The sequence below is a fragment of the Dendrobates tinctorius genome, unplaced genomic scaffold, assembly GCF_039654945.1.
Source record: "Dendrobates tinctorius isolate UK_male_01 unplaced genomic scaffold, ASM3965494v1 ptg000315l, whole genome shotgun sequence".
In the NCBI taxonomy this organism is placed as follows: domain Eukaryota; kingdom Metazoa; phylum Chordata; class Amphibia; order Anura; family Dendrobatidae; genus Dendrobates; species Dendrobates tinctorius.
This window is the reverse complement of record NW_027361982.1, coordinates 895,913-923,683: the sequence shown is the minus strand read 5'-3', so window position 1 is coordinate 923,683 and position 27,771 is coordinate 895,913.

Genomic DNA, 27,771 nt, shown 5'->3' with positions numbered 1-27,771 from the left:
AAAGGTGGGAGCCAAATTAACCCTACGTTTGGATTGCGCTCGTTCCAACCCGCGCTCCGTGTAGCGGAGATCAATGCGGGTGGAAACGGCGATCAACTCCTCCAGACTGGTGGGAATCTCCCTAGTAGCTAGAGCATCTTTTACGTGCTCAGCCAGGCCTCTCCAAAACACCGGGACCAACACTTTGTCCAGCCACTCTAACTCGGAAGCCAGTGTCCGAAACTGGACAGCATGATGGCTAACCGAAAGTGACCCTTGTGTTAAAGATAACAGTTGGAGAGCCGTATCGTGGGTGACCCGTGGTCCCAAGAAGACTTGCTTCAGAGCCGCGAGGAACTGAGCAGCCCCCTGTACCACGGGATCACCACGTTCCCACAATGGCGTGGCCCACTGTAATGCCCGGCCAGACAACAGAGAGACAATAAATCCCACCTTAGCCCGCTCCGTAGGGAACCGTGCAGCCAGCAACTCCAGCTGGATGGAGCACTGACTAACGAATCCCCTGCAGGAGGCACTATCACCCGAAAACTTATCGGGGAGCGGGAGGCAAGACATTGTCGGCAGGGGCAAAAGTGTGGGCGCACGTGAGACAGCCTCAGCGACTGTCTGAGCAGCAGCTAGCGCAGCATTCGCAGCTGAGTTGGTGCTCTCAATAGCCGCCAACCTGCTCTCCAGCTGCCGAATGTAGCGCTGCAGCTGCTGCACGTCTGCCATTGCCAGCCAGACCCTGTAATGTTAGGGTCGGCGGAACGCACCAGATATAAATAATGGAAGGCGCGTTCGCCGCCCGGGGTCCACCGTGCGGTAGATGACAAGACCGCTGCTGGACAATGGCAGATACGCTAGAAGTGCGATACAGCGCTCGGGTTAACGTCACCCGAGAGCCTGAGGGCGGACTCTGTTTAGTCACAGAGATGCCAAAGTATGAACTAGACGTAAAGGCTGAACCTGTTAGCTGCACAGGTCAGCCGGCGTGTGGCGTCACAGCCGCGAACACCAAAAGCTGCTACTACTGCAGCGCGGCCGTAACTGAAGCCTCTAAGCGACGATGCCGGAGGAGCCGGGCACCGACGGACGCTAGTGTAGGTGAGGAAGGCTCAGTGGCGTGTAGCCTGCCACAATCTGGAGCTGACTAACCCAACATACTGTCACCATTCGTAATATCCGAGGGAAGGGGTTTCATAATAAGTCAGACACCAGTCCATGCATCCATCACCATACACACACAGCATAATATGCTACACTAGCGCATGGCCGAGCCGCCATGCAGGCTTTTTATAGCCATGCGCTCCCGGGACCTTCCAGTACTATAGGAAGGACCAATCAGATCCGACTTAGGACCTTCACATGTGACCCCTGCTCTCCACTGAGAGGACAAGTTGCGGGCATGCCCAGTCGCACGGCGCGAGGACTTAGCCTCTAGAGCAGTTCCCTGCAAAGCAGGTTGCGTTAACATTGCTGCACCAGAGGTGGCAGCAACATCCAGGCTCACAGAGCGAGTCTGCGGGGAATGCCTGGTTCGCCGAGATTGCTGAGCAGGAGTCCGAGCGGTCAGAGGAGAATGGGAGACCGCAGGATGTGCAGTGCCAGGAATCCGACGCCTAACAGCCTGTTAGCATTTATGTTTTGTTTTTGTTTTCCTTGCTTTTCTGTATTCTGCCATTCCCTGCTGGGGTGAGCTGAATCTCCTTTTGCCTGTAGCTCTGTCTTCAGAATATTCCTGAGTACTGATATAGCTTTTTTGAAGCCTAGCATCTTCAGGGCCTTTTTCACTGTCAGTCTGTTGGCTCTTATTTTCATAGGGTTTTTCACGGATTGCAGACAGCAGCCTTCCTGTCCTTTTCTATCTAGTTAGCTTGGGCCCTGTCTTTGCTCAGTCTATCTTTCTGTCTGTGTTAGTGTTTTCATCTTGCTTCACCGTCATTATATGTTGGGGGCTGCCTTTTGCTTTGGGATCTGCTCTGGGGCAGTTTAGATTTCCCCTTTCTTTCTTTAGGCCTATTTAATTCTCCGGCTGTGATCGAGGGGTCTAGGGCATCGTAGGAACCCCCCACGGCTACTGCTAGTTGTGTTGATAGGTTCAGGGGTCTGCAATCCGATAGCTGCCAACTTCTCTGGTTTTCTGGACTTAGCTTGCATTTCTGTTTTTGCCTCCTACGGTGACTCAATCATAACAGAATCACCCGCCATACCGCAGATCCTAGGGTACTCAATAGCAGGAAAGAATTGTGTTTAAAAAAAAAAAAAAAAAGGTGTGTGTATATTCTTTCCTCTATATCTCTGAGGCCGTAGGGGGAATTTTTTTTTTCTCTCTCAATGGAGATAAAGCAATTGTCTGATCATGTGGAGCAGATCGCTGCGGAAGTGCGGGGAATTTCCGCCTACCTTGCTCGTTCGCATGCTGTTGAACCAAAGATCCCTACACCTGATGTATTTTTTGGGGATCGATCTAAATTTTTGAGTTTCAAAAATAATTGTAAATTATTTTTTGCCTTGAAGCCTAACTCGTCAGGGAGCTCCGCGCAGCAGGTTAAAATTGTCATCTCTTTGCTGCGTGGCGATCCCCAGGATTGGGCGTTTTCTTTGAAACCAGATGATCGTATTCTGCCTAATGTGAACGCATTCTTTCAAGCTTTGGGGTTGTTGTATGACGAACCTAATGCTATTGATCAGGCTGAAAAGACCCTGTTGGCATTGAACCAGGGTCGAGATTCTGCAGAGTTGTACTGTCAAAAGTTCCGAAAGTGGGCGGTCCTTACTACCTGGAATGATAATGCCTTGGCTGCTCTCTTTCGGAAGGGTTTGTCAGAAGCCGTAAAAGATACTATGGTGGGATTTCCTGTTCCCTCTGGTCTGGACGATTCTATGTCATTAGCCATTCAGGTTGATCGGCGTTTACGTGAACGCAGGATTGCACGAGAGGTGTTGCCACCGGTTGAACAGACGTCTGAACCTATGCAATGTGATAGAGTTTTGTCTAAGGCGCAACGTCAGGAGTTCAGAAGGCGTAATAAGCTGTGTTTTTTCTGTGGAGATGCCTCGCATATTATTTCTGTTTGTCCTAAACGAGAGAAACGCTTTGCACACACGTTTTCTGTTGGTGGTGTTCAACCTAAGTTTCTTCTGGCAATTACTCTGATCTGTTCCCTGTCCACATTTTCCGCCAAGGCTTTTGTGGATTCGGGAGCAGCGCTAAACCTAATGGACTTGGATTTTGCTAAACGTTGTGGATTTCCGATGACACCTCTGCAAACGCCTATCCCTTTGAGGGGGATTGATGCTACTCCTTTGGCTAAAAATAAACCTCAGTTTTGGACCCAGGTGATCATGCGGGTCGCCCCAGACCATCAAGAAAATTGCAGATTTTTGGTGTTGCATGGTCTGCATGATGCCATTGTTCTGGGGTTTCCCTGGTTGCAAATTCATAATCCAGTTTTGGATTAGAAATCTGTGTCTGTGGTGAGTTGGGGTTGTCGGTGTGCCTTTAGTGAGGCTCCGGTTTTTTCCACCTCTCCTCAGTCGCATAATGTTCCTGACTATTTGGCGGACTTTTATGATGTATTTAGTGAGAATGAGTCTGCGTCCTTGCCTCCTCATAGGAGTTATGACTGTGCAATTGAACTAAGCCCGGGGTGTAAATTTCCCAAGGGTCGGCTCTTCAATTTATCTGTACCCGAGCACGAGGCTATGCGGTCCTTTATTAAGGAGGCGTTGGAGAAGGGTCATATTAGACCATCCTCTTCACCCTTAGGTGCCGGTTTTTTTTTTGTGGCCAAAAAGGATGGTTCTTTAAGGCCTTGTATTGATTATCGTGCCCTCAATAAAATTACTATTAAATATCAGTATCCGTTACCCCTGATTTCGGATCTATTCTCTAGAGTTAGAGGTGCTTGCTGGTTTACCAAGCTTGACCTCAGGGGGGCGTATAATCTTATCCGCATTAAGCAGGGGGATGAATGGAAGACGGCGTTTAATACTCCGGAGGGACATTTTGAGTACCTGGTGATGCCTTTTGGGCTCACTAATGCCCCTTCTGTCTTCCAGTGCTTCATGAACGATATTTTCCGAGACTTTGTCGATAAATTTTTGATTATCTATCTGGATGATATTTTGATCTTCTCCAAGGATTGGGATTCTCATGTGGAACATATTCGGACTGTGTTCCGGATCTTGAGGGAGAATTCCCTGTATGTCAAAGGATCGAAATGCCTTTTTGGAGTACAGAGGATTTCATTTTTGGGATTTATTTTGTCTCCGTCAACTATTGAAATGGACCCGGCCAAGGTACAGGCCATTTATGATTGGGTTCAGCCCACTTCTTTGAAGGCCCTCCAGAAGTTTTTGGGTTTTGCTAATTTTTATCGGAAATTTATAGCAAAATTTTCTAGTATTGCCAAGCCATTGACTGATCTGACTAAGAAGGGTGCTGATGTGTTGAATTGGTCTCCGGAGGCTGTTGTTTCCTTTCAGGAGCTGAAGCGAAGATTTACCTCCGCCCCGGTTTTGCGGCAAACTGATGTCTCACTCCCATTCCAGGTAGAAGTGGATGCTTCTGAGATTGGTGCAGGAGCTGTTTTGTCCCAAAAGGATCCTGTAACATCTAAAATGAATCCTTGTGCTTTCTTTTCCCGAAAGTTCTCTCCATCTGAACGTAACTATGATGTGGGGAATCGGGAACTGTTGGCCATGAAATGGGCATTTGAGGAGTGGAGACATTGGTTGGAGGGAGCTAAACATCAAGTTGTGGTCCTCACTGACCACAAGAATTTGATTTACCTAGAGTCGGCTAAACGCTTGAACCCTAGACAGGCTAGGTGGGCCTTGTTTTTTACACGTTTTGATTTTGTGGTCTCTTTTCTTCCTGGAACTAAGAATGTCAAGGCAGACGCCCTCTCTAGGAGTTTCTTTGCTGATTCTCCTGTGGTGACCAAGCCTGCTACCATCTTAGGCGAAGGGGTAGTTCTTTCTGCCATCTCGCCCGATTTGAGACTTGCTCTGCAAGAGTTCCAGGAGGACAAACCTGAGCGTTGTCCCAGTGGAAAGTTGTATGTTCCTGACCAGTGGAAGAAGAGAGTGATGTCTGAAGTTCATTGCTCTGCATTGGCTGGTCATCCAGGTATTTTTGGTACTAGAGATCTGGTGAGTTGCTCTTTTTGGTGGCCCACCTTGTCTCATGATGTCAGGAATTTTGTGCAGTCCTGTGGGACTTGCTCCCGGTCTAAATCTTGTTCTCGCTCTAGTGGGTTGTTGATGCCTTTGCCGGTCCCCAGGAGGCCATGGACCCATATTTCAATGGATTTCATCTCTGATATGCCGGTCTCTCAAAGAATGACTGTTATTTGGGTGATTTGTGATAGGTTCTCTAAGATGGTTCATCTTGGACCACTCCCTAAGTTGCCATCTTCCTCTGAGTTGGTGCCCTTGTTTTTGCAACAGGTGGTTCGCTTACACGGGATTCCTGAGAACATTGTATCTGACAGAGGAGTTCAGTTTGTGTCTAGATTTTGGAGGACTTTCTGTTCCAAGCTGGGAATTCAGTTGTCCTTCACCTCTGCTTTTCACCCTCAGACCAATGGGCAGACAGAGAGAACAAACCAGACCTTGGAGTCGTATTTGAGATGTTTTAATTCCGCTGATCAGGATGATTGGGTTTCATTTTTGCCCTTGGCCGAATTTGCTTTAAATAATAGAGCTAGTTCTGCCACTTTGATGTCACCTTTTTTTTGTAATTTTGGGTTTCATCCTCGATTTTCTTCAGGGCAGGTGGAGCCTTCTGCCTGCCCAGGTGTTGACACTGTGGTGGAGAGAATGCACCAGATCTCGGACAAAGTGGTGGATAAGTTATCTCTCTCCCAGGAAAAGGCCCAGCGGTTTTCCAATCGACATAGGACCATTGGTCCACAGTTTAAGATTGGTGATATGGTGTGGTTATCATAAAAAAATATTGCTATGAAGGTGGCTTCTCCTAAGTTTAAACCTAGATTTATTGGACCTTACAAGATTTTGGAGATTATTAATCCGGTCTCTTTTCGTTTGGCTCTTCCTGTCACATTTAAAATCCATAATGTGTTCCATAAGTCCTTGTTGAAGAGGTTTGTTGAACCAGTTGTTCCTGGGGTGGCACCTCCAGACCCTGTATTGGTTGAAGGTAACATGGAATATGAGGTAGAGAAAATACTGGATTCCCGTCTGGCTAGACGGAGACTCCAGTATTTGGTTAAGTGGAAGGGTTATGGTCAGGAGGATAATTCCTGGGTCTCTGCCTCTGATATTCATGCCAAAAGATTGGTGTGCGCCTTTCATCGGGCTCACCCTGTCGCCCTGGTGGCGTGGTTGAGGGTTCGGTGACCCCTCCTCAAGGGGGAGGTACTGTTGTGAGTTCATTTTCCCCTTCGTCACTGAGGTCTGGTGAACTCCCTATTCTGGTAAAGGAAGGTAATGAGCCTGATTATCAGGCACCTGAGCCTAATGAGGATGACTGGCTGAGTGGAGTCACGGACTGGATATAAGGCTGCCAACGCCCTTCTGCCCTGCGGGTGATTTCTCTGTGGACTTCTAGGACACCAGTCTGATTCCTGCTCCTCTAAAGCTAAGTTTTCTGCTTTGCCTGTTAGCATTTATGTTTTGTTTTTGTTTTCCTTGCTTTTCTGTATTCTGCCATTCCCTGCTGGGGTGAGCTGAATCTCCTTTTACCTGTAGCTCTGTCTTCAGAATATTCCTGAGTACTGACATAGCATTTTTGAAGCCTAGCGTCTTCAGGGCCTTTTTCACTGTCAGTCTGTTGGCTCTTATTTTCATAGGGTTTTTCACGGATTGCAGACAGCAGCCTTCCTGTCCTTTTCTATCTAGTTAGCTTGGGCCCTGTCTTTGCTCAGTCTATCTTTCTGTCTGTGTTAGTGTTTTCATCTTGCTTCACCATCATTATATGTTGGGGGCTGCCTTTTGCTTTGGGATCTGCTCTGGGGCAGTTTAGATTTCCCCTTTCTTTCTTTAGGCCTATTTAATTCTCCGGCTGTGATAGAGGGGTCTAGGGCATCATAGGAACCCCCCACGGCTACTGCTAGTTGTGTTGATAGGTTCAGGGGTCTGCAATCCGATAGCTGCCAACTTCTCTGGTTTTCTGGACTTAGCTTGCATTTCTGTTTTTGCCTCCTACGGTGACTCAATCATAACACAAAACCCTTCCAATCAATGAGGTAGAGGGTGCGCCCCCGAACTTTTTTCACGGCAAGAATCTCTTTCACCTCAAAGACATCATCGGCCCCTACTGGCTGAGGAGAAGAAGGGGGAACTGAGCAGTACCGATTCAGCACAACAGGTTTAAGGAGCGAGACATGGAAGTCGTTAGGGACCCGAAGCGAAGCCGGCAACTTCAATTTATAAGCCACGTTATTAATGCGTCCCAAGACCTGGAACGGGCCGATGTACCGAGGACCCAGTTTGTAAGAAGGCAACTTCAAACGGATATACTTAGTTGACAGCAAAACTTTGTCGCCAGGTTGGTAAGGTGGAAGGTCCCTGCGCCTCTTGTCTGCATGTCTTTTAATCCGGATACTGGATTTTTCAAGAGTTTCTCTGGTCTCCTTCCAGACTTGAGAAAATTCGGTGGCGAGGGCATCTGCTGCGGGAACACCAGACGGCGTAGGGAGAGGTAGTGGAACACCAGGGTTCTGGCCGGAAACCACGAAGAACGGCATTTTGGTGGTGGACTCACTGGGATGGTTGTTGTGGGCAAACTCTGCCCACGGCAGAAGAGACACCCAGTTGTCTTGATGGGCGTTCGAGAAGTGACACAGGTAGGCTGTTAATACCTGATTGATTCGCTCAACTTGCCCATTGGACTGAGGGTGATAAGCAGAGGAGAAGTCCAGAGATATACCCATGAGCTTGCTGAGTGCCCTCCAGAAACGGGAGGTAAATTGGACTCCGCGATCGGAGACAATTCGTTGAGGGAATCCGTGAAGCCTAAAGATCTGGTGTATGAAGACCTTGGCCAGCTCAGATGCCGTGGGTAATCCGGGCAGAGGGATGAAATGGGCCATTTTGGAGAACCGATCGACCACTACTAAGATGGTAGTACATCCGGAAGAACGTGGAAGATCGGTGATGAAATCCATACCAATTTGACGCCAAGGGGCTTCAGGAGGAGGCAAAGGGTGGAGCAGGCCGGACGGCAGACTTCAAGTACCTTGTTCAGAGCACAAGCCGTACAGGAGGCTATAAAATCAGTCACATCTTGGCGAAGTAGTAGCGCGAAAGAAGGCTGAGGGTTTTCTTGACCACAACGTGACCCGCAACCTTGGAAGAATGCCCCCAATCCAGGACCTCAGACCTCTTATTCTGTGGAACGAAGGTCTTGCCTGGCGGAATGGGAGAAAGCGTCACGGGCGCCACGGTGACAATTTTGGCAGGCTCAATGATGTGAGATGAACCTTCCTCAACCTCAGGTGATTGTAGGGACCTGGACAGAGCATCTGCCTTGATGTTTCTGTCCCCCGGTCGAAAATGGAGTTTGAAGTCAAACCGGGAGAAATATAGCGACCACCTGGCTTGCCAGGAGTTGAGCCTTTGCGCGGACTGAAGATATGTCAAATTCTTTTGATCCGTGAAGATTATGAATGGATGAACTGCCCCTTCCAAAAGATACCGCCACTCCTCCAGGGCCATCTTAATGGCCAGTAATTCCCGGTCCCCAATGGCATAATTGCATTCTGCGGGAGAGAACGACCTAGAGAAGAATCCACACGGTACCACTTGACCAGAAGTCGTCCGCTGAGAAAGCACCGCTCCCGCACCAGTAGAAGAGGCATCCACTTCTAGGATGAAGGGCCTATTGACCAACGGTCAATGTAGAATCGGGGCGGTAGCAAAGGACTGCTTCAAAGCAAGAAAGGCCTCTTCAGCCTCTGGAGTCCAGGCATTTGGTTTGGTCCCCTTCCTGGTCAGAGCAGAGATGGGCTTGGTTACCGAGGAGAAGAAGGGAACGAACTGTCTGTAATAGTTTGCAAAACCCAGGAACCGCTGGATGGCTTTTACTCCAACCGGACGTGGCCACTTGAGCACGGCAGCCAATTTTTCGGGATCCATCATTATTCCGGAGTCCGTGATGATATACCCTAGGAAAGGCAACGAGGACTGCTCGAACAGACACTTTTCTAGTTTGGCGTAGAGTCTGTTCTCCCGTAGACATTGCAGAACCAGCCGAACACTTTTTCTGTGAGTGGATAAGTCGGGGGAAAAGATGAGTATGTCCACTAAGTATACCACGACAGAAGAGTAGAGTTGGTCTCGGAAGATCTCATTAACGAACTCCTGAAAAACCGCCGGGGCATTGCAGAGACCAAAGGGCATAACCAAATACTCGTAATGGCCGTCCCGAGTATTGAAGGCCGTCTTCCATTCATCCCCGGAGCGGATTCGGATCAAGTTATAGGCTCCCCGCAGATCCAATTTGGTGAAGATCCGGGACCCTCTCAAGCGGTCAAAGAGTTCTGGGATCAGCGGCAGGGGATACCTATTCTTGACCGTGATACTGTTCAGGCCCCGGTAGTCAATACATGGCCGAAGGGATCCGTCTTTCTTCCGGGCGAAAAAGAATCCTGCTCCAGCAGGAGAAGATGACTTCCGAATAAAACCCCAAGCCAAGTTCTCCTGGACATATTCAGACATGGCCGCGGTTTCTGCCGGCGACAGGGGATAAATTCTTCCCCTGGGAGGGATTGCTCCTGGCAACAGCTCAATAGGGCAGTCATAGGCACGATGCGGCGGTAGAATCTCAGCCTCCTTCTTACTGAAGATGTCGGCAAACGAGTGGTAAGCCGTAGGAAGCCCAGGAAGATCGATAGGAGCTTGCTGCGGATTGGGGCGAGATACCGGCAACAGACAGTGTTTATGGCAGAAGTGTCCCCAACGGAGGATCTCCCCGGAATGCCAGTCTAGAATGGGCTCGTCTAGACGAAACAGGGTAAGCCGAGGAGCACGGCATGAGACAAACTGGGCAAAACATAAAAGGCGATTTTTTTCTCGGTGAAGAGCTCCAACTTGTATCTCCACCTCAAGAGTGACCACGGTGATAGGTTCAGGTAGCGGTTTGCCATCCACGGAAGCGATGGAGCGCGGACTCTCTAACGTCACAACCGGAATTCGCAGCTGGTCCACTTCCTTGAGCCGGATGAAGTTACCAGCCGCACCCGAGTCCACATACGCCTCCACAGATCTGCGCTCCCGACCTGAAACAATTAAAGCCGAAATAGTAAGGGGTAGAGAGGAATCGGCGTCACCTAGGGAGGCCTCTCTTACCTGGCCTAGGCGGAGGCGTTTCCCGGCCGCACTGGGCACGTGCGCACAAAATGGTTAGCCCCGCCACAATAAAGGCAAAGGCCCGAGTCCTTCTCTCCCTGCGTTCCTGCTCTGACAACCTTACACGGTCTACTTGCATGGGCTCAGGAGTGGAATTACTGGAAGACGCTGGGGAGCGGGGAATGGGCGCCTGGTATAGCCGAAAAGATCTCTTCTCCCTAACTGACTCCCGGGAGCGTTCCTGGAACCGTAAATCAATACGGGTAGCTAGGGATATGAGATCCTCCAGAGTGGTAGGGGTGTCCCGGCCAGCCAGCTCATCCTTTATTTTACCCGAGAGTCCCCTCCAAAAGGCCCCAACCAAAGCCTCGTTATTCCACCCCAGTTCAGAGGCCAGGGTCCGGAAGCGGATAGCATATTGACCTACGGTGAGGTAGCCTTGGTGAAGATTGATAAGAACCTCCGTGGTGGAGGCCACACGGCCAGGCTCATCAAATACCCTACGGAGAGTATCCAGGAAGTTGTGGATGCTAGATACCACGGGGTCATCTCTCTCCCAGAGGGGATTTACCCAAGCTAAGGCCTCTCTCTCTAAATGGGACACAATGAAAGCTACCTTGGCCTGATCCGAGGGGTATTGCTGAGGCAGGAGCTCGAAGTGCAAACGGCACTGGTTCAAAAACCCCCGACACAACTTGGGGTCACCGCTAAACCTGGGAGGTTTCCCCAAGCATGGTGGAGGATGGGATAGGGGATCCCGAGGTAGGGCAGAAGTGGCAGCAGAGGACTGTAGCGATTGGAGTCGGTCATCCACGGACGCCATGTAGCTAAGAATGTGAGATTGGGCGTCACGCTGCTGCGCGAGCTCCTGCGCGAGCTCCTGCTGGAGTCCTGCTAGCAACGGGGCGTTCCCCGGGTCGGTGGTTTGTAAGGCGGAAAGGCGGGTGTCCATGGACTTCATAAAAGACATTATTCTAGTCTGATTTTCACGCAAAAAGAGCAATTCCTTTTGGGTGGCCGCTGAGGCGCTAGCAGGGTTCATGGCCTGATTATGCTGTGACGTATGCTGTGATAACAAATAGGTCACATCCGAGAGTGGACCCTCTGGATCGCGGCACTGGAGCTCCCAGGGGTGAGCGCGCCAGGTGGTGCCGACCCCTATACAGGGGCCGTTAGGGGCAGACCCTAGGAAGACAGATGCCGCGACTGCTAGAACCAAGAGCGGCGGCTCGAAGGACTGAGTGGAGGGTGCCGGACTGAGAACTGGAGTATAGGACTGGGCACTGGAGTACAGGACGGAGACACGGAGTGCAGGACGGAGACACGAAGCACAGGACTGGGCAGTGGAGTGTAGGACTGGGCACTGGAGCACAGGACGGAGGCACGGAGTACAGGAGGGAGGCACAGAGTACAGGACTGGGCAGAGGAGTGTAGGACTGGGCACTGGAGCACAGGACGGAGACATGGAGTGCAGGACGGAGACACGAAGCACAGGACTGGGCAGTGGAGTGTAGGACTGGGCACTGGAGCACAGGACGGAGGCACGGAGTACAGGAGGGAGACACGGAGTACAGGACTGGGCAGAGGAGTGTAGGACTGGGCACTGGAGCACAGGACGGAGGCACGGAGTACAGGAGGGAGACACGGAGTACAGGACTGGGCAGAGGAGTGTAAGGAGTGAGAAGGGGAGAAACCCCTAAACACCCAGGCCAGGATACCGTACGGGAAGTCCACACGATAATCAAGCGTCTCCACCATGTTGGAGACGCCTGATATACCCTGCAGAAGTCGGCTGATTGGGCGCTCAGACCGCTGGGCAGGCGCTGCAGGGTTAAAGGACCTGCAGAGCGCGTGCCCGCGGCCTAAGGCGCCCGCAGGAAGCCAGCACACGGCGGACGGAGGAGAAGGAAGAGGAGGCGGGCACAGAGCGGTGCGGCGAGCGCAGGTAAGTAAAGACGGCGGCGGGCCCCGCTGTTGCTGGGACGGCGGCGGCTACCGCCGCCGACATGACACTTACTTTCTTCCCTGGACATTTGGTGAATAAAATTTCCCTTTCTCCAGCTTTTATTAACTACTTTAATGCCAGTCACTCTAGTATCCTTAATTAAACCTCCATGGTGTGTTAAAAAATGGTTAGAAAGGGGATGGCCTGTGAATTTATTGCTGATGTTGCGCAAATGTTCACCAATCCTGATATTCATCGGACGTATGGTACGCCCTACATAAAGTTTTCCACAAGGACATGTTATACAATATATTACCCTCTTACTATCGCATGTTATAAAGTCCTTAATTATAATTTCGGTGGATCTATTGATAATCGAAAATTGTTTTTTAGTGCCCAGCTTTCTACAGGGCGCACAATTTCTGCATGGAAAAAAGCCATGCGGAAGTTGCTGTGAGTGAGGATTGCATGCCGTCATAGGTTTGGAGATGGAAGAGGCTATCATGTTTCCCAAATTGTTTGCCTTTCTAAAAATAAACCTCGGGTATACTGGTAGTGACTCACCGATCACTTTGTCATTTCTCAAAATTCTCCAATGTTTATTTACGATTTTTTTAAGGATTTTACTGTTAGCAATGTATTGAGTTACAATTGGAATTTCCTCCATAATGGAATAATTGGTGTTTTTTCTTTATGTCTGAGTAGTTGTTCTTGTGGCATGCTATCTATTAAGTCCCTGGATTTTTGCAGGGACTGAATATTGTACCCTTTTTGGCAGAATTTTCTAGTTAGAGTCTCAGCCTCAATGTTAAAATCCTGCATCCTTGAACAATTCCTATGGGCCCTTATAAATTGGCTCTTGGGAATATTTAGAAGCCAGCTTGGGAGGTGGCAGCTGTCTAGAGAAATACAATTATTTGAATCTGTGGGTTTTGTGATACAGTTGTGTCTGAATAGTGTTTTTTTCTATAAAAAAAATTTTTTAAATCTAAAAAAATAATTTCTTTGGAACTGGTGGTGGCTGTAAAATTTAAAAAGTAACAATTTTTATTTAATTTGTTAATAAAATCCATTAATAAAATAGGCCCACCAGACCAGATAAAAACAATGTAATCTATGAAGCGTTGCCATAGGACCAGGTTCGCCCGTAGGTTACTGCCAGGAAAAATGGTTTCCCGTTCCCACATGCCAACATATAAATTTGCGTAACTTGGGGCGAACCTGGTACCCATTGCAGCTCCCCACTGCAGGGAGTAGTAGTGCGCTCCAAAACGGAAGTAATTATGAGTCAGTATAAAATCAATACATTCTAAAATAAAAGTGATTTGGTCACTCGGTAATGAATTGTTCTTCGTCATAAAAAATTTTGCAGATTCACACCCCTTTTCATGCTGGATTATAGTGTATAAGGAGGTAATGTCAAGAGTCCCTAAAATATAGTGTTCTTTCCACTCTATAGTTTGTAAAATTTGTAAGATATGAGTGCTATCTTTTAAATATGCCGGAAGTATATGCCGGAAGTGTAGGGATTCATTTTTGTAGGTGGCAGTCCACAAATTTGGAAAGGTTAGCTGTTAAACCACCTATTGCCGATATTATGGTTTTCCGGGTGGATTGACCAGACTTTTATGCACCTTATTATTATTATTATTATTATTATTTATTATTATAGCGCCATTTATTCCATGGCGCTTTACATGTGAGGAGGGGTATACATAATACATACAAGTACAGTAATCTTAAACAATACAAGTCACGACTGGTACAGGATGAGAGAGGACCTACATGCGAGGGCTCACAATCTACAACGGGATGGGTGAGGATACAGTAGGCGAGGGTAGAGTTGGTCGTGCAGCGGTTTGGTGGATCGGTGGTTACTGCAAGTTGTAGGCTTGTCGTAAGAGGTAGGTCTTCAAGTTCTTTCTGAAGGTTTCCATGGTAGGCGAGAGTCTGATATGTTGTGGTAGAGAGTTCCAGAGTAGAGGGGATGTGCGGGAGCAATCTTGTATGCGATTGTGGGAAGAGGAGATAAGAGGGGAGTACAGAAGGAGATCTTGTGAGGATCGGAGGTTTCGTGCAGGTAAGTACCAGGAGACTAGGTCACAGATGTACGGAGGACTCAGGTTGTGGATGGCTTTGTATGTCATGGTTAGGGTTTTGAACTGGAGTCTTTGGGTAATGGGGAGCCAGTGCAGGGATTGACAGAGGGGAGAGGCCGGGGAATAGCGGGGGGGACAGGTGGATTAGTCGGGCAGCAGAGTTAAGAATAGATTGGAGGGTTGCGAGAGTGTTAGAGGGGAGGCCACAGAGCAGGAGGTTGCAGTAGTCAAGGCGGGAGATGATGAGGGCATGGACTAGGGTTTTTGCAGATTCTTGGTTGAGGAATGTACGGATCCGAGAAATATTTTTGAGTTGAAGTCGGCAGGAAGCGGAAAGGGCTTGGATATGTGGTTTGAAGGAGAGATCAGTGTCAAGGATAACCCCGAGGCAGCGAGCTTGTGGGACTGGAGAGAGTGGGCAGCCGTTTACTTTAATGGATAGGTCTGTTGGGGGGGTCACGTGAAATGGGCGAAAGATGATTAATTCTGTTTTGTCCATATTAAGTTTTAGAAATCTAGCGGAGAAGAAGGATGAAATAGCAGACAGACACCTTAGTAAGGTAATAAAAATATGGGACTCTGGGATGGGTAGTATTGTAATCTCTTGATTCTCTTGAAGTTGCCTAATGGCTTTGGGTTCTTTGTTGGACAAATTCTGTTTGAATTTAGCACATCTTTTATTAGAAATGTTTCTAATGTCATGTATGACATTGTTCTGAAATGCCTCAAACACTTCCGAGTACTCCTGGATCGGGTTAAAATTCACTTTCTTTTTTTAAGGAAGTGTGTTGATACGGATCAAGAATTTCCACAGAACCGTCAGTGTTACTAGTAGTGATTCTTTTTTTCATATAGTATTTTTTAATAGCCAATCTTCTCATAAATGATTTAATTCCCATAAATGCCTGAAATTTGTCAAATTTGACACTAGGAGCATATTTCAGGCCTTTGTTTAGTAAGCATTTCTCATTCTCGTCCAATGTATAATTGCTGAGATTAAAAATCTTCTGTTCGAAGGGGGCTAGTTGATCTTCTGGTTGTTGTTGTTTATTCTTTTTTTTGGTAGATTTCCCGCCCCTACAACCCCTTTGCCCTATTTTTTTTGGCCTACCTGAAAAAAAACGGAAGATGGCTTTGTTTAGCTTTTTGTTGTGATTTTTTCTGTTCCCTAACAAGGGTAACAGCATTGCTGGCCAATGAGCATTGATGAGCAGGGTTGTTGCCAGAGGTAGAAGGGAGATTTTCTATATTATCGAGTATTAGGAACCTATTGTGAGTCGGAATGGAAGGTGCTGGAGTGGATATATAAAAAGGAAAAGTCCAGCTGAGAAAAAAAGGCTATTTATTGAAAAATTCAAGTTAAGATCAGCATCCCGCAGACAATTAGCGGTAACGCAGCTACGCGATTCGAACATTACATTGTCTCTACTGGAGTGGATATGGCTAGTGCTATATCTGGGGGTGGGACATTCTCGATGTTAGAATCTATGCCCTGTGTATTGTTAGCTATTGTGTTAGTTTTAAGGTTTTCCATATCAGAGGTGAGATGAATGGAGAACCTTTCACTAGATGTTAAAAGAGAGTTTTCGCCCCCTTGTATCTCGTTCAAAGTCACTAGTGGACTATATGATCTTGGAAAATGGTAATTCTCACAGATATAGGAATTTGTGCTCATGGTATTTGGATAGTTAGATTATGTGGAGTGAAGCTGCCTCATTACATTATCAGATAGGAGGTCCCTCCCGAATTTTTTCCTTTTCTTTTCTATTTCTTTTTCTTTTGTATGGATCCTTTTCCGTATGTTTGCAGAGAGATGGATAATCTCGGGATGCAATTCGTATGGTTTTATATCTTGAAATAATTTAGAGGTCTCATCTCTAATTTTAATCAGTCCATTTTTCCTCTTTTCTATGATGAAGGATACCTGTTATGATTAGGTCACCTAGGAGGATTGCCGGGGAATCAGCTAGGCAACCAGAAAACAAGAAAGATTGGTAACTAAGCAGATTGCAGACCCTTAAAACTAACAACACAACTAGAATTAGCCGTGGGACGTACCTACGATGCCCTAGATGCCTCAGCACAGTCAAAGAGTTAACTAAGCCTAAAGCAAGAAAGGGGAAAGCTAAACTGCCCCGGAGCAGAACCCCAAAGGAATAGATAGCCCCCAAACATATATTTCCGGTGAGACAAGATGAGGCACAAACACAGGCAGAAAATAGAGTAAGCAAATGATGGGGCCCAAACTGTCTAGATAGACTGGGACAGGAAAGATACTGTCTGCAATCACGCAAAAAAACCTAAGAAAAATCCAACACATCTGATATGCAAAAATACTGAGGCCACACGACCTCTCCCCCACTAGATCAGCATTCTGGTGTGAACTGGAAGCAAAACAAAAAATACTGTTATAACAGGGGACTAGCAATACTGAACAGACTGACATAAACTGTCACATATTGGTCCTAGCAGGGAACAATGCTGAACCCACACAGCAAAGCAGAAAGCAGAGAAAGGCAAAAACTGGATCAAATGCAAAAAGATTCCAGCAAACAAATAACTTATTTGAACGATGCAGGACCAAGCAGGGGGCAAGCCAACTTCAAAATTCACAGGAAGAAAACCAAATCACCAGCAACAACTGAGGGAAGCTTGCTGACTTAAACCTTCCCAGTCTGTAACACCTGACCTCCAATCATCCTCTTCAGGTGATTGACTTCTGTCAACCCGACCAGCTCCATTACCCGCAGCAACCACCAGAGGGAGCCCAAACTCAGAAGTCAAGTCACACGTGTTCACAACAGATACCGTTTGTTTGGAAAATTCTTTGAACATAGCATCCCACTCAGCTAATGAAGCCACATCCCCAATATCACCTGAAAGAGGTTTGTAGACTATAAGACCTTTGGGTATACAATCAAATGTCAGGTATCTTTCCAATGTAGCTATTTCCCAAAGGTCTCTCATTTCTTTAATTAGATACTGTTCTAGTGTTTTTAAGGATCTAATTACTTGGCATAAATCTTCTTTACTAGAAAGTACAGGTGTCTTTTGATGTGGTAAAAGAAAGAATTTTTGGATAGTGTATATCTTCTCTTTTCTATCAGACCATAAATCAGTCATGATGTAGATATTAGGTGTGAAAAATTCTCAATAAATGATAAGATATTAAAAAACGCTGCTGCCACTTAGTAGCAGTAGTAAAAAGTAAAATTAGAATAAATATGAAACCAAGGGCCCTAAGAGCAAATTAGGGTACAAAGCAGCAAGTTATAGGACAAAACCACCTAAGGCCTGTTTCACACATCCGTTTTTTAGCTCAGTTGAAATCCAAAATGGCGGAAAACGGATCCGTTGGCGGATTGAAATAAACGGGTGTCACCGGACCGTTATTTTGACGGATCCGGATAAGGCAGAAATTTAAAGGAACCCGTGTCTGGAAAAGGAGAGAGAGAGATGTTTTCAGCCGGCCGAACCGAGTTTAGGGTTAAATTTCCGGCGGAGTCAATTCCTCCGGGCATGCGCATTGTAAAATGCGGATCCGGACGGCCAAAAAAACGTTTCATTGTCCGTCCGGGGAAGTCGGCTGACGCCAAAATTTTGGCGGATCCGTATAAAAACGGATCCAATGGATGACCATCCGTCAAGATCCACCGGTAATGCAACTCAATGGGAAAAAAATGGATCCGCCAAGAAAAATGGCGGATCCGTTTTTTTAGCAGAACGGTGGGTTTTGACTGATGGTGACAGACGGATGTGTTAAAGAGGCCTAATTTGTCCGGTAAAGTCAATAAAAAATGCTGGTTAGAACTCGCGCTGATAAATGTACCCAATTGTTAGAATGATAAATGCTATCAGCCACTATACATAGAGGAGGGCTGATCAGAAGCCAAATAAAGTGCACGACAAATTAGAAAACAAAACATAGAGAAATCAAAAGATAAATTACATCTGTGTAGTTTTAAAATTGCATGAGGGAGTAATTGTCCTTGGAGTGAATTCCTTTGAGAAAGCTGGGTGATTGTCCTTTCTGACCAAACACAATGTCTCCGTTTGCGGTTAGTATCCAAGCGTTTAATGGTGTCCCAAATGAAGGTGAGCAGGATCTGGATATGCAGATGCTGTCCCGGCCGGTGACAGACGTCCTTCTGAATAATGCCAGCGGCCGCTTGTATATGATACAGGACTCCCTGTGCGCTCCATAGCCAGTCACGTGATTCATCACGTGACCGTGACGTTACGCAAGGTCCTGCAGCGTCTCTGCACCTTGCCGGCTTGATCCCTGACGCGACACCTAGCATTTATTTATCATTTTAACAATTGGGTACATTTATCAGTGCGAGTTCTAACCAGCATTTTTTACCGGACTTTACCGGACAAATTAGATGGTTTTGTCCTATAACTTGCTGCTTTGTACCCTAATTTGCGCTTAGCGCCCTTGGTGTCATATTTATTCTGGATCCTAAAATTTGTTGGGCAATTTCTCCTGAGTACACCGATATCTCATATTTGGTCATAAACCACTGTTTGGGCGCACGGCAGGGCCCGGAAGGGGAGGAGCGCCATTTGACTTTTTGAATGGAAAATTAGCTCCAATCGTTAGTGGACACCATGTCGCATTTGGAGAGACCCTGTGTGCCTAAACATTGGAGCTCCCCCCAAAGGAACTTATCTAGATGTGTGGTGAGCACTTTGAACCCCCAAGTGCTTCACAGAAGTTTATAACGCAAAGCAGTGAAAATAAAAAATCATTTTTTTCCTCAAACAGGAGAAATTGGACCACAAAAGTTGTTGTGCAATTTGTCCTGAGTACACCGATACCCCATATGTGGGGGAGAACCACTGTTTGGGCGCATGGGAGAGCTCAGAAGGGAAGGAGCGCCATTTTGGAATGCAGACTTTGACGGAATGTTCTGCGGGCGTCATGTTGCGTTTGCAGAGCCTTTGATGTACCTAAACAGTAGAGCCCCCCACAAGTGACCCCATTTTGGAAACTAGACCCCAAGGAGCATATCTAGATGTATAGTGAGCACTTTGAACCGCCAAGTTCTTCACAGAAGTTTATAAACGCAGAGCCATGAAAATAAAAAATCATTTTTTTCCTCAAAAATGATTTTTTAGCCCGCTATTTTATATTTTCCCAAGGCTAACAGGATAAATTGGACCCCAAAACTTGTTGTCCAGTTTGTCCTGAGTACGCTGGTACCCCATATGTGGGGGGGAAACGACTGTTTGGGCGCACGGCAGGGCTCAGAAGGGAAATAGTGCCATTTGACTTTTTGAATGGAAAATTAGCTCCAATCGTTAGAGGACACCATGTCGTGTTTGGAGAGCCCCTGTGTGCCTAAACTTTGGAGCTCCCCCACAAATGACCCCATTTTGGAAACTAGACCCCCTAAGGAACTTATCTAGATGCAAAGTGAGCACTTTGAACCCCCAGCTGCTTCACAGAAGTTTATAACGCAGAGCCGTGAAATTAAAAATAATACTTTTTCCTCAACAAATGATTTTTTAGCCGGCTATTTTTTATTTTCACAATGGTAACAGGAGAAATTGGACCCCACAAATCGTTGTCCAGTTTGTCCTGAGTACACTGACACCCCATATGTGGGGGGAACCACTGTTCGGGCACACGTCGGGGCTCGGAAGGGAAGTAGTGACGTTTTGAAATGCCGACTTTGATGGAATGGTCTGTGGGCGTCATGTACGTTTGCGGAGCCCCTGATGTGCCTAAACAGAGTCTGTGGACAGGAGTCTTTTATAAAGGTGACTATGTAAGACGACTGTCTTTAATGCAGATGACGAGTTGATTAGGAGCATCTAACTGGTCTGTAGGAGCCAGAACTTGTAATGGACGGTAGGGGATCAAATACTTATTTCTCACTACAAAATGCAAATAAATTTATATAATTTATACAATGAGATTTTCTGGATTTTATTTTTGATATTCTATCTCTCAATATTAAAATTAACCTACCCTTAAAATTACAGACTGTTCATGTCTTTGTTAGTGGGCAAACTTACAAAACCAGCAAGGAATCAAATTCTTATTTCCCTCACTGTGTGGAGTATTTTCACATTCAGCAGAAATTGTAGGACACATTTTGGTGCCATTTTCACCCATTTCCCAGAGTGAAAATGTAAAATCTGGAGCTAAAACAAAATTTTGGTGGTAAAAATGCAATTACTTTTTCTTCACTGACCAATGGTATAAAATTCTGTGACACACCTGTGGTGTCAATATGATCACTGCACCTGTAGATGAATTCATTGAGCGGTGTAGTTTGTAAAATAGGATCACTTATGGGGGGATCTGCCCTCTGCCCCAATTCATTATGTCATGTCCTCTTTGTCTCCCACCCCCACCCTGGCCCTATATGCACCCCTCTGCCCCAGTTCATTATGTCATGTCCTCTTTGTCTCCCACCCCCACCCTCTATTGATCACTTACTCTCCACCAACCCCAAATGATCATTTGCTCTCGCCCACCTTCAATTCATAATTTTCTCTCACCATCTGCTACTCCCAATTCATCATTTGCTCTCCCCACCTTCAAATCCCAATTCTTCATCATTTGCTCTCCCCACCCCCCAATCCCAATTCTTCATCATTTACCCTCCCCGCCCCAACTCCCAATTCGTCATTTCATAGAATCATAGAATGTTAGAGTTGGAAGGGACCTCCGGGGTCAACGTTTCCAACCCCCTGCTCAATGAAGGACTCACTAAACCATCTCAGACAGATGTTTATCCAGCCTCCGTGTGAAGACTTCCATTGAAGGAGAACTCATTACCTCTTGTGGCCACCTGTTCCACTCATTGATCACCCTAACTGAAAAAGTTTTTTCTAATATCTAATCTGTATCTTCTCCCTTTCAGTTTCATTCCATTGCTTCTCATGTTTCCATGTGCAAATGAGAATAATGATGATCGCTCTACATTTTGACAGCCCTTCAGATATTTGTGGACAGCTATTAAGTCTCCTCTTAACCTTCTTTTCTGCAAGATACATATCCAAGATTCTTTAAACATTCCTCTTAGAATATAGGGTACTTTGCAGTCTGCTCACCAACCTTGCTCTCCCCTCACTCCCAATTTGTCATTTGCTCGCTCCACCCCCACTGTCAAATCATCTTTTGCTCTCCCCACCTCTCACTGTCATTTCATCATTTGCTCTCCCCACTCCCAATTAATCATTTGCTCTCCCCACCTCCCACTATCATTTCATCATTTGCTCTCCCCTCCCCCACTCCCAATTCCTTATTTGCTTACCCCACCCTCACTCCCAAATCATGATTTGCTCGCCCCACTCCCATTTCATAACTTTCTGTCCTCCAATACCATTTCATTATTTATTTTTTTAAAGTTTTCTATACTTACCTCTAATACAATCCCCTGCAGCTCCACTTCTGGACTAGCATCCTGATCCTGGCGCTCTTACATGATGACGTGTACACGATGATGTGATCATGTACGCGCCTCCTTGCACGACTCTGGTGGCAACCAGCCGACACTCGATACCCTGGGTCTCGGAGAGCGGAAGCACAAGGGGGGCCCTGGACCCAGTCTGGGCCCCCACCTGTGCTTCTGCCCACTGGGCCCCATACAGCAGTGAGGGCAGTAATGCCCTGATGCCAGTCCTGCCTCAGGGGCTCTACCAATGTGACATTGCACCTTCAAACCAGTCCAGCAAAATCTGAACTCCAATATGGCGCTTCTTCCTTTCTGAGCTTTGCACTGTGCCTGAAAAGTAGTTTTCGGCCACATATTAGGTATTGGTGTACTCAAGAGAAATTGCTCAACAAATTTTGGAATCCGTTTTCCCCTGTTAACAATGTGAAAATAAAAATGTGGGACTAAAAGAACATTTTTTGTGGGAAAATTGTGATTTTTTTTATTTTCACTGCTCAAAGTTATTAACTTCTGTGAAGCACCTGGGGGTTCAAGGTGTTCACCACACATCTAGATAAATTACTTGAGGGGCCTAGTTTCCAAATTGGAAACCTGTGAGCAGTTTCCAATGTTTAGGCACATCGGGGGCTCTCCAAACGCGACATGGCGTCCTCTAATTATTCCAGCAAATTTTACATTCAAAAAGGCAAATGGCATTCCTTTTCTCCTGAGCCCTACTGTGCGCCAAAATAGTAGTTTTCCACCACATATGGGGAATGAATCGGCGTACTCAGGAGTAATTGCACGACAAATTTTGGGGTCTATTTTTTCCAATTACCCTTACGAAAATAAAAAATTTGGGTCAAAAGTAACATTTTCGTGAAAAAAGTTAAATGTTCATTATTTGTTTCCACATTCTATTAATTCCTGTGAAGCACCTGAAGGGTTAATAATCTTTTTTAATGTGGCTTTGAGCACCTTGAGGGGTGAAGGTTTAAGAATGGTGTCACTTTGGGTATTTTCTGTCATATAGACTCCTCAAAAACACTTCAAATGTGATGTGGTCCCTAAAAAAATGTTTTTGTAAATTTTGTTGGAAAAATTTGAAATCTCTGGTCAACTTTTAACCCTTATAACTTCCTAACAAAAAAATTAAGTTTCAAAGATTGTGCTGATGTAAAGTAGACATGTGGGAAATGTTATTTATTAACTTTGTTGTGTGACATACCTCTTTGATTTAAGAGCATAAAAATTAAAAGTTTGAAAATTGCTAAATTTTCACCAACTTTCCAATATTTTCACAAATAAATGCAAGTTGCAGAACCACTAGCCAGAATCTTTGAAAAATCCTGGAGAACAGGAGAAGTCCCAGAAGATTCGAGAAGGGCAAATGTTGTCCCTATCTTCACAAAATGAAAGAAGACGGAGCCAGGAAATTACAGGCCAGTGAGCCTTACTTCTATAACAGGAACAATCTTTGAACAAATTATTAAACAGCATTTATGTAAGTACTTGGATAAAGAATACAGTAATTAACCAGGGCCAGAATGAGTTTGTAGCAAACAAGTCATGCCAGACTAATCTAATTTTTTTCTATGATAAAATCACTGACTGGGTGGATCAGGGAAATGTTGTAGATATAGTATGTCTCGACTTCAGCAAACCATTTGATAAAGTATCTCATACTATCCTTATTGAAAAAAAATGACCAAGTTTGGGAATGACAAGGCTACGGTTAGGTGGATTCGTAACTAGCTGTTAGGCGTCGGGTTCCTGCAGCTGCACAGTGGGAATCCAGAGCCTTGCATCCAGCGGTCTCCCATTCTCCACCGACCGCTCAGGAGCCTGCACAGCAATCTCGGCGTCCCAGGCGCTCTGCTCAGACCAGCTCTGTAGGACTGGTTGTTGCTGCCACCTCTGGGTCAGCAATAGCAGTGCAGGCTGTCCTGCAGCAAGCCACTCCAGATCCTAAGTTCTCTCATCGCGCTACTGGGCATGCTCTCGAGACGATCTCCCATTGGAGATCGGGAGTCACGTGCTCAGGTCCTTCTGATCTGATTGGTCCATCTCAGAGATCTGGAAGGTCCCGGAAGCGCATGGCTATAAAAGGCCCGCATGGCCGCTTGGCCATGCGCTAGTATAGACTCTAATTGCTACTGTGTGAATGGTGATGGATGTATGGACTGCGAATGACTCATTAAGATTTCCCTCCCTCTAATATTACGAGAGCGTTTAGGGATCTAGTTATAGAGTCAGCGCCAGTCAGTGGCAAGTTACTGGCCACACGGCACATCCTCCACAGTGCTAGCGTCCGACAGTGCGCCCCTCTTGGGCACTGTCGCATTGCGGCTGGGTCAGTCGCCGCGCTGCTGTAGCAGCACTAATTGGCGTCCGTGGTAGCGACACCGCACGCACAGTAGGTCTAGACGGACATGGCCTTGATTCTTGGGCTTAGTCATGTGACCATATACCGTGCGTGCACTTCACTGAGTCCTGTGAGGTCAACAGGCTCGGCATTTATGTTCATGCCTTAGGCGACTCTGTGAATCACGAGTACGCCCCGCGCACATCGGGTGACGTATAGCCCACGTGTGCTATACCGCCATATAGCGCTTCTGCTATTGTCTAGCAGCGGTTTTAACACCTACTGCACGGTGGACCCCGGGCGGCAAACGCACTTTGTATTATTTAATATTTAGTGCGTTCCGCCGTCCCTAACATTATACTAGCGCCAGGGTCTGGCTAGTAATGGCAGACCTGCAGCAGCCTCGGCAGTACATTCGGCAGCTGGAGAGAAGGTTGGCGGCTATTGAGAGCTCCACCTCAGCTGCGAATGCTACAGTGGCCACTGCCCAGGCAGTCGCAGAGGCTGTCTTGCGTGTACCCACACCCACGCCTGTACCGACAATGTCCCGCCTCCCGTTGCCGGATAAATTTTCTGGTGACAGCGCCACCTGCAGGGGTTTCATGAGCCAGTGCTCTATCCAGCTTGAGTTACTGGATGTGCGATTCCCTACAGAACGGGCTAAGGTGGGGTTTATCGTCTCCCTCTTGTTGGGCAGGGCGTTAGAATGGGCCACGCCGCTGTGGGAGCATGGTGATCCCGTGGTTCTGAGCGCTGCTCAGTTCCTAACCTCTCTAAAACAGGTCTTTTTGGGACCACGGGTCACTCACGACACCTCTCTCCAGCTATTAGCTTTAACACAGGACTCCCTCTCGGTCAGCCACTACGCCGTTCGTTTTTTCGGACACTGGCTTCCGAGTTAGAGTGGCCTGATAAGGCACTCGTCCCTGTGTTCTAGAGGGGTCTGGCGGAGCATGTCAAAGATGCTCTAGCTACCAGGGAGGTTCCCGTAACTCTGGAGGAGCTGATTACTATCTCCACCCGCATTGATCTCCGTTATATTGAGCGCGGGTTGGAGCAATCTCAATCCAGACAGAGGGTTAGGTTGGCTCCTGCCTTCTCTATACCTCTTGAACCCACGGAGGTGTCTCGCACCGGGTCTAAGCCGCATCTGGTGCGAAAGTCCACACGCTGTTATCAGTGTCGGCAGTTTGGTCACTCGGTTAACACGTGTTCACAGCGGTCGAAAAAACGATCACGCCTCGTGGTCGTAGGAGGGGGTCTGTGATGTTGTCACATCTCCTGTTGTTTGTGGGCTGTTGCCCTTGTTTGCATTCTTTGCCTAGTAACAGTGATGTAGGGGAGAGGAGGAGTCGGGGGAGGGACGTGGAGAGGAAGGAGGAAGTAAGGAATAAAAAAAAGCACGGCCTGGCAGCCAAGCACTAGCACATCAGTGTACGTCTCTGAATTCTTTATCGCCGACATCACATTCACAGTGATAACTGACCACAAGCCACTCGTTCCAATTTTCAATAAGCCCTCGTCAAAGCCTCCCCCCCGTCTTGAACGCTGGTTGCTCCGCTTACAGAACTATCATCTCCAGTTGAGATACGAGGCGGGAGCTGGAAATCCCGCAGACTATTTCTCGAGACACCCAGCACCACAGCCCACCACAGACGACATCCCCGTGACGATTCTGGCGGAGGAGCATGTCAACTTTGTCGTCGCCCATACAGGAAATTAAGCAAGCGCTGGATGCCGATCACCAACTTCAATTTGTGATAGAGACGGTTCGGTCCAAGAACTGGAGCAGTTTTCTCGCTGAGGCCCGCCTTCACCCTCCTGATCAGGCTGGGTACCTGGAGGTTTTCTTTAACGCGAGACATTCACTATCAGTATCAGACTCAAATATGCTCTTAAGAGATAATCGCCTGGTGATACCTCAGAAACTTCAGAGCAGGGTACTGGATCTGGCGCATGAAGCTCATCAAGGGGTCGTGAAAACGAAGCAGCTACTTCGGGAGAAAGTGTGCTTTCCCGGACTTGACAAAAAGGTAGAGGCACTCGTTGAAACATGCATACCGTGCCAAGCCACTACAGTTGCCCATAGACGTGCACCGTTACAAATGATACCCCTGCCAGCCGGCCCATGGATAGCTGTTAGCATCGATTTCTGCAGTCTACCAGATAGCTCCTATCTGCTGGTGATCATGGATGACTTTTCAAGGTTTCCAGTCATCGAACATGTTTCTACAACCTCGGCCAAGGCTGTTTTACCAAAATTAGACAAGATCTTCTCGGCATATGGCATACCTGAGATCGTGAAATCTGACAATGGACCGCCTTTTAATAGCACAGACTTTCAGTCCTTCGCAACCTACCTGGGTTTCACACACCGGAAAATAACTCCTTGCTGGCCTCAGGCCAACGGTGAAGTCGAACGATTCATGCAATCGCTCAACAAGACCCTAAGGATTGCTACCATGGAGCACAAGGACTTACAGCAAGAGTTGAACGCATTCCTCAGACAGTACAGGGCTACACCCCACTCTACAACGGGAATACCACCTGCAACGGCACTGTTCAACAGGCCCTTACGGGTCAAACTTCCAAGCATTCCAGCAATCTCCGTCCAGACCCCGATTTCTATTAATGACTCCATATCAAAGGAAAAGATGAAACGGTATGCAGATAAGCGCAACCATCGAGGCAGACAGCCGGCAATACAGGTGGGCGATTGGGTCCTGGCACAAAGGTTAAAAGCGACTAGCAAGTTTGTGTCACCGTACTATCCGGAACCCTTTCAAGTTATAGACGTTAAGGGCACCATGGTTACTGCCCGGAATCAAAGTCGTCAGGTCACACGGAATGTGTCCCACTTTAAAAAACTCCGGGGCCACGTCCCAAAAACCACGCCTATTGAGGAAGCGGAGAGCGACGACTCCCTGCCAGAGACTGGAGATGCCGTAAGCCTAACAGGGGATGTCTCCGGGGATACTCAGGGTTCATCTGGTGATGGGCTGTCTCACCGCTATCCGACTAGGACCTATCGAAGACCACCTGCCCACCTTACAGACTATGTTCTGCAGTGAGACTTAATGTTTGAACGACAATATTCTTCAAATGTTTCAGTTTTTTTTTTTTGTTGTGAGAAAAGAAGAGGTGTGATGTTGTCACATCTCCTGTTGTTTGTGGGCTGTTGCCCTTGTTTGCATTCTTTGCCTAGTAACAGTGATGTAGGGGAGAGGAGGAGTCGGGGGAGGGACGTGGAGAGGAAGGAGGAAGTAAGGAATAAAAAAAAAGCACGGCCTGGCAGCCAAGCACTAGCACATCAGTGTACGTCTCTGAATTCTTTATCGCCGACATCACGACACCACAGGGTCTATCTGATATGAAACCCTTTTCTCCCAAACCGGTATTCTGAGGGACGTTAGGTAGCGGTGCTTCCACCTGGGAGGTAGAGGTCATGGTGGACTCCGGGGCAGAAGGAAATTTCATGCCTTCTTCCTTCGCCCAAAAGCACGCTATCCCGCTGGTGCTACTGGCCCATCCCATGACCATCAGGGTGGTTAATGGTGCGCCTTTACCATCTCAGGTCACCCACCAGACAGCACCTCTTGGTCTCTTTATCTCACCATCTCACCACGAGACCTTGTCCCTGTTCATTTTGCCAGATGGCATCGACCAGGTGCT